Source organism: Corythoichthys intestinalis, chromosome 21, assembly GCF_030265065.1.
Source record: "Corythoichthys intestinalis isolate RoL2023-P3 chromosome 21, ASM3026506v1, whole genome shotgun sequence".
Taxonomy (NCBI): Eukaryota; Metazoa; Chordata; class Actinopteri; order Syngnathiformes; family Syngnathidae; genus Corythoichthys; species Corythoichthys intestinalis.
Window position 1 is genome coordinate 35,033,949 of NC_080415.1, and position 8,056 is coordinate 35,042,004.

Below are 8,056 nucleotides of genomic sequence, written 5' to 3' on the forward strand. Positions count from 1 at the left end.
TGTAAAGTAAGGCTTTTTGCGTAAAAAATGAAGATGTAAAGTAAGGCTTTGTGTAAAAAAACGACAATATAAAGTTTTGCGTAAAAATTTACGCTGTTAAATCTGGCTTTTTTGCGCTGAAATTGACAATGTAAAGTAAGGCGTTTTTGTGTAAACATTGACGCTTTCTTGCGTAAAAAATGAAGATGTATAGTCAGGCTTTGTGTAAAAAAAAAAAAAAAGTAAAGTAAGGCTTTTTTTTGCCTGAAAATTGACGATGTAAAGGCGTTTTTGTGTAAAAAAAACAACTAAGATGTATAGAAAGGCTGTGTAAAAAACAACCATATAAAGTGTCTTTTGCGTATAAATTGACCATGTAAATTGACAATGTAGTGGAAGACTTTTTCGCGTAAAAACGAAGATGCATCGTAAGGATTGTGTAAAAAACAACCATGTATAATCAGGCTTTTTTGCATAAAAATTAACAAAGTATGGCTTTTTTAGCGTAAAAACCGAAGATGTAAAGGGTAAAGCTTTGTGTAAAAAAGCGACCATATAAACAATTTTTTTTTTTTTTTTAAATTGAAAATTTGACGTCTGGCTTTTTGCGTAAAAATCGGTAATGTAAAGTAAGGGTTTGTATGTAAAAAATTACCATGTAAAGTAAGGCTTTTTTGCGTAAAAAATGAGATGTATAGAAAGGCTTTGTGTAAAAAAACGACCATATAAGCAAAGGGTTTTTTACATAAAGATTGACGATGTAAAGTCTGGCTTTTTTTGCGTAAAAAATGAAGGCTTTTTTTTTGCGTGAAAATTGACAGTCTGGCTTTTTTGCGTAAAAAACAATGTATGGTAAGGCTTTGTGTAAAAAAAACTACCATATGTACAAAAGGCTTTTTTCCATAAAAAATGAACATGTAAAGTAAGGCGTTTTTTGTGTAAACATTGACGATGTAATTTTTTTTGCGTAAAAATGAAGATGTATAGTAAGGCTTTGTGTAAAAAACGACCATATAAACAAAGGGTTTTTGCGTAAAGGTTGACGATGTAAGGCTTTTTTTCGCGTAAAAAACAAAGATGTAAAGTAAGGCTTTGTGTAAATAAAACACTACCATATATACAAAAGGCTTTTTTCCATAAAAAACGACCATGTAAAGTAAGGCGTTTTTTGTGTAAACATTGACGATGTAAATTATTATTTTTTTTGCGTAAAAATGAAGATGTATTGTAAGGCTTTGTGTAAAAAACGACCATATAAACAAAGGGTTTTTGCGTAAAAATTGACGATGTAAAGTCTGGCTATTTTGCGTATAAAAAGTTTTTTTCTTGCGTAAAAATTGCCAATGTAAAGTAAGGTTTTTTTTCGCGTTAAAAACAAATATGTAAAATAAGGCTTTGTGTAAAAAACAAGAGTGTAAAGTTTTTTTGCGTAAAAATTGACGATGTTCAATCTGGCTTTTTTGCGCTGAAATTGACGATGTAAAGTAAGGCGTTTTTGTGTAAACATTGGCGATGTAAAGTAAGGCTTTCTTGCGTAAAAAATGAAGATGTATAGTCAGGCTTTGTGAAAAAAAAAACATGTTTTTTTGCGTAAAAATTGACGATGTAAAGGCCTTTTTGTGTAAAAAACAACAACTAAGATGTATAGAAAGGCTGTGTGAAAAACGACCATATAAAGTGTTTTTTGCGTATAAATTGACAATGTAGTGTCAGTCTTTTTTCGCGTAAAAACGAAGATGCAGCGTAAGGATTGTGTAAAAAATGCCGATAGAAAGGCTTTTTTCCGTAAAAAACAACCAAGTATAATAAGGCTTTTTTGCATAAAAATTGACAAAGAATGGCTTTTTTAGCGTTAAAAACAAAGACGTATATAGTAAAGCTTTGTGTAAAAAAACGACCATATAAACAAAGTATTTTTTGCGTAAAAATTGAAAATGTGAAATCTGGCTTTTTTTGGGTAGAAAATGATGTAAAGCCTGTCTTTTTGCGTATAAATTGATGTTGTAAAGTAAGGCGTTTTTATGTAAAAAAAATACAATGTAAAGTAAGGCTTTTTGCGTAAAAAATGAGATGTATAGAAAGGCTTTGTGTATAAAAACGACCATATAAGCAAAGGGTTTTTTACATAAAGATTGACGATGTAAAGTCTGGCTTTTTTTGCGTGAAAATTGACAAAGTCTGGCTTTTTTGCGTAAAAAACGATGATGTATAGTAAGGCTTTGTGTAAAAAAAACACTACCATATGTACAAAAGGCTTTTTTCCATTAAAAATGACCATGTAAAGTAAGGCGTTTTTTGTGTAAACATTGACGATGTAAAGTAAGTTTTTTTTTTGCGTAAAAAAAACAGCGTAAAGTTTTCGCGTAAACATTGACGATGTAAAGTAAGGCTTTCTTGCGTAAAAAATGATGTATAGTCAGGCTTTGTGTAAAAAAAAAAAACTTGTAAAGTAAGGCTTTTTTTGCGTGAAAATTGACAATGTAAAGGCCTTTTTGTGTAAAAAAAAAACCCAACTAAGATGTATAGAAAGGCTGTGTAAAAAACGACCATATAAAGTGTCTTTTGCGTATAAATTGACCATGTAAATTCACAATGTAGTGGAAGGCTTTTTCGCGTAAAAACGAAGATGCATCGAAAGGATTGTGTAAAAAATGGCTATAGAAAGGCTTTTTTTCCGTTAAAAAAAACCATGTATAATCAGGCTTTTTTGCATAAAAATTGACAAAGTATGGCTTTTTTAGCGTAAAAAACGAAGACGTATATAGTAAAGCTTTGTGTAAAAAAGCGACCATATAAACATTTTCTTTTTTTGCGTAAAAATTGAAAATGTGACGTCTAGCTTTTTTTGGGTAGAAAATGATGTAAAGCCTGGCTTTTTGCGTAAAAATCGGCAATGTAAAGTAAGGGTTTTTTATGTAAAAAATTACAATGTAAAGTAAGGCCTTTTTTGCGTAAAAAATGAGATGTATAGAAAGGCTTTGTGTAAAAAAACGACCATATAAGCAAAGGGTTTTTTACATAAAGATTGATGATGTAAAGTCTGGGTTTTTTGCGTAAAAAAAGAAGGCTTTTTTTTTTGCGTGAAAATTGACAAAGTCTGCCTTTTTTGCGTAAAAAACGATGACGTATAGTAAGGCTTTGTGTAAAAAAACACTACCATACGTACAAAAGGCTTTTTTCCATAAAAAACAAACATGTAAAGTAAGGCGTTTTTTGTGTAAACATTGACGATGTAAAGTAAGTTTTTTTTGCGTAAAAATGAAGATGTATAGTAAGGCTTTGTGTAAAAAACGACCATATAAACAAAGGGTTTTTGCGTAAAGGTCGACGATGTAAAGTAAGGCTTTTTTTCGCGTAAAAAAACTAAGATGTAAAGTAAGGCTTTGTGTAAATAAAACACTACCATATATACAAAAGGCTTTTTTCCATAAAAAACGACCATGTAAAGTAAGGCGTTTTTTGTGTAAACATTGACGATGTAAAGTAAGGCTTTCTTGCGTAAAAATGAAGATGTATAGTCAGGCTTTGTGTAAAAAAACGACCATATAAACAGTTTTTTTTTGCATATAAATTGACCATGTAAATTGACAATGTAGTGTAAGGCTTTTTCGCGTAAAACGAAGATGCAGCGTAAGGATTTGTGTAAAAAATGACTATAGAAAGGCTTTTTCCCCGTAAAAAACAACCATGTATAATAAGGATTTTTTTGCATAAAGATTGACGAAAAAAAATATGTATAGTAAGGCTTTGTGTAAAAAACACCATATGTACAGAAGGCTTTTTTCCGTAAAAAACGACCATGTAAAGTAAGGCGTTTTTTGCGTAAAGATTGACGATGTAAAGCAAGGCTTTTTTAGCGTAAAAAACAAAGATGTAAAGTAAGGCTTTGTGTAAAAAAAACGAAAGTTTTTTTGCGTAAAAAATTGACGATGTTACATCTGGCTTTTTTGTGTGCAGAAATTGACGATGTAGTGTAAGACTTTTTTGCGTAAAAACGAAGATTCAGTGTAAGGATTTGTGTAAAACATAACTATAGAAAGGCTTTTTTTTCCATAAAAAAACATGTATAGTCAGGCTTTTTGGTGTAAAAATTGATGATGTAAAGTAAGGCTTTTTTTTCGTAAAAAATGAAGATGAATAGTAAGGCTTTTTGTAAAAAACGACCATATAAACAAAGGTTTTTTGCATATAGATTGACGATGTAAAGCCTGCCTTTTTGTGTAAAAAATGATGTTAAGTAAGACTTTTCTGGTGTGAAAATTGACAATGTAAAGTAAAAAGAAAAACTACCATATGTATAAAAGGCTTTTTTTCCTGTAAAAAAAAGACCATGTAAAGTAAGGCTTTTTTGCGTAAAAACAAAGATGTATAGTAAGGCTTTGTGTAAAAAAACAACCATGCAAAGTACGATTTTTTGCGTAAAAATCGACGTTGTAAAGTAAGGCTTTTTTCGTAAAAAATGATGTATGGTAAGGCTTTGTGTAAAAAACGACCATATAAACAAAGGTTTTTTGCATATAGATTGACAATGTAAAGCCTGCCTTTTTGCGTAAAAAATGATGTTATGTAAGACTTTTCTGGTGTGAAAATTGACAATGTAAAGTAAAAAGAAAAACTACCATATGTATAAAAGGCTTTTTTTCCCTGTAAAAAAAACGACCATGTAAAGTAAGGCTTTTTTTGCGTAAAAACAAAGATGTATAGTAAGGCTTTGTGCAAAAAAACAACCACGCAAAGTACGATTTTTTGCGTAAAAAACAAAGATGTATAGTAAGGCTTTTTGGTGTAAAAATTGACGATGTAAAGTAAGGCTTTTTTTTTTCGTAAAAAATGATGTATAGTAAGGCTTTGTGTAAAAAACGACCATATAAACAAAGGGTTTTTGCGTAAAGATTGACGATGTAAAGCCTGCCTTTTTGCGTAAAAAATGATGTTAAGTAAGATTTTTTTGGTGTGAAAATTGACAATGCAAAAAGTCTGAAAAAAACTATAAAAGGCTTAAAAAAACGACCATGTAAAGTAATTTTTTTTTTGCGTAAAAACAAAGATGTATAGTAAGGCTTTTTTGTAAAAAAAAAAAAAAAAACCAACAACCATGTAAAGTACGACTTTTTTGCGTAGAAATTGATGTTGTAAAGTCTTTTTGCATAAAAAACAAAGATGTATAGTAAGACTTTTTGGTGTAAAAATTTACGATATAAAGTAAGGCTTTTTTTCGTAAAAAATGATGTATAGTAAGGTTTTGTTAAAAAAACGACCATATAAACAAAGGTTTTTTGCGTAAAGATTGACGATGTAAAGCCTGTCTTTTTGCGTAAAAAATGATGTTAAGTAAGACTTTTTGGGTGTGAAAAGTCACAATGTAAAGTCTAAAAAAAACTACCATATGTATAAAAGGCTTTTTTTCCTGTAAAAAAAAAACGACCATGTAAAGTAAGTTTTTTTTGCGATGTATACTAAGGCTTTGTGTAAAAAAACAACAACAACCATGTAAAGTACGACTTTTTTTGCGTAAAAATTGACGATGTAAAGTAAGGCTTTTTAATGTAATAAATGACATTGTAAAAGAAAATGACAGTGTAAAGGAAGGCTTGTATTTAAAAATTGATTATGTAAAGTAAGGCTTTTTTGCTTAAAAGCGATGTATAGAAAGGCTTTGTGTAAAAAACGACCATATAAACAAAGCGTTTTTTGTGTAGAAAATTATGCAAAGCCTGGCTTTTTGCGTAAAAATTGACGATATAAAAGACTTTGTTCAAATTGTTGTTGTTTGAATTGTTTAAACATTGATGTTGTAAAGGACGGTTTTTGTGTACAAATTGACGATGTAAAGTGAGGCTTTTTTGCGTAAAAAAACCCAAAGATGTAAAGTAAGGCTTTGTGTAAAAAAACGACAATATAAAATTTTTGTGTAAAAATTGACAATGTTAAATCTGGCTTTTTTGCGCAAAAATTGACAATGTAAAGTAAGGTGTTTTGTGTAAACATTGTCGATGTAAAGTAAGGCTTTTTTGCGTAAAAACAAAGATGTATAGTAAGGCTTTGTGTAAAAAAAAAAAAAAAAAAATGTAAAGAAAGACTTTTTTGTGTAAAAATTGACAATGTAAAATCTGGCTTTTTTTGCGTAAAAAAACGAAGATGTCTAATAAGGCTTTGTGTAAAAAAAAAAAAATAGAAAAAAAAACCGACCATAGAAACAAAGGTTTTTTTTGTGTGTGTAAAAATTGACCATGTAAACCATGTGACGATGTTGTGTAAGGCTTCTTTTTGCGTAAAAATAAAAAAAAACACCATATAAACAAAGGATTTTTGCATAAAGATTGACAATGTAAAGTCTGGCTTTTTTGCGTAAAAAATGAAGTTAGGTTTTTTTGCGTAAAAATGGACAATGGTAAGGCTTTTTTTCGTGTAAAAAACAAAGATGTAAAGCAAGGCTTTTTTGCGTAAAAATCTAAGATGTAAAGTAAGGCTTGTGTAAAAAACAATATAAAGTTTTTTTGCTTAAAAATTGACAACGTAAAGGCTGTCTTTTTTTGCGTAAAATTTGACAATTTAAAGTAAGGCTTTTTTGTGTGAAAATTGTCAATGTAAAGCAAGGTTTTTTTTGCGTAAAAAACAAAGATGTATAGTAAGGCTTTGTGTAAAAAAAAAAAAAAATCGACCCATAAAATACTTTTTCCGTAATAAACAACCATGTAAAGTAAGTTTTTTTTTGCGTAAAAAGCAAAGATGTAAAGTAAGGGTTGTCTAAAAAACGACAATATTAGTATTATATTATAGTTTTTCTGCGTAAAAATGTATAATGGTAAATCTGGCTTCTTTGCGTGAAAATTGATATTGTAAAGTAAGGCGTAATTGTGTAAAAAGTGATGACGTAAAGTAAGGCTTTTTGCGTAAAAAACAAAGATGTATAGTAAGGCTTTGTTTAATAAAAATGACCAAATAAGCAAAGGTTTTTTTTTGCATAAAAATTAAAGATGTAAAGTCTGGATTTTTTTGTTGTTGAAATTGACAATTAAAGTCTGGCTTTTTTGGTTTAAAAATTGATGATGTAAAACAAGGCTTTTTGCGCAAAAAACGAAGATCTATATATAGTAAGGCTTTCTGTTAATATAGTGGTAGTATTCTGTTATAGTAAGTTTTTTGCGTATTTGCGTAAAATTGACGATGTAAAGGTTTATTTTGCGTTAATTTACGATGTAAAGTAGGCTTCTTTGCGTAAAATTTGACGATTTAAAGTAAGGCATTTTCTGTGTGAAAAGTGAAGCAAGGCTTTTTTGGCGTAAAAAACAGATGTATAGTAAAGCTTCATGTAAAAAAAAAAAAATCGACCATGTATATATATATTTATAAAAAAAAGTTTTTTTGCTTAAAAATTTACTAAGTTAAATCTGGCTTCTTTGCGTGAAAATTGATGATGTAAAGTAAGGCTTTTTTGGCGTAAAAATAGACAATGTAAAGTAAGGCTTTTTTGCGTCAAAAACGAAGATGTATAGTAAGGCTTTTTCAGTAAAAATGATAACGTAGAGTAAGGCTTTTCTTCTGTAAAAAAACGACCATGTAAAGTAAGGCTTTTTTTCCCGCAACAAAAGCGACCAAGTATAGTAAGGCGCTTTACGTGTAAAAAACGATGTATATAGTAAGGCTTTTTTTCTGTGAAAAAGGACCATGTATAGTAAAAATTTACGACATAAAAAAAGGCTTTTTTGGCGTAGAATAAACAAAGGCTTTGTGTAAAAAAACGACCATATATAGACAGGATTTTGTCTCACTAAAAAACGACCAGCAAAGCAAGCCTTTTTTTTCACGAGAAAAACGACCAGTCAGGCTTTTTATGCATAAAAAACAATGTATAGTAAGACTTTTTTTCCGTCAAAAAAGACCATGTGTAGTAAGGCTTTTCTTCCGCAACAAAAATGACCAAGTATAATGCGGCTTTTTATGCGTAATAAATGATGATGTATGGTGAGGCTTTTTTGCGTATAAAACAATCATGTAAAGCAAGGCTTTTTTTTTTCCACGATAAAAACTACCAGTTAGGCATGCATAAAAAACAATGTATAGTAAGGCTTTTTTT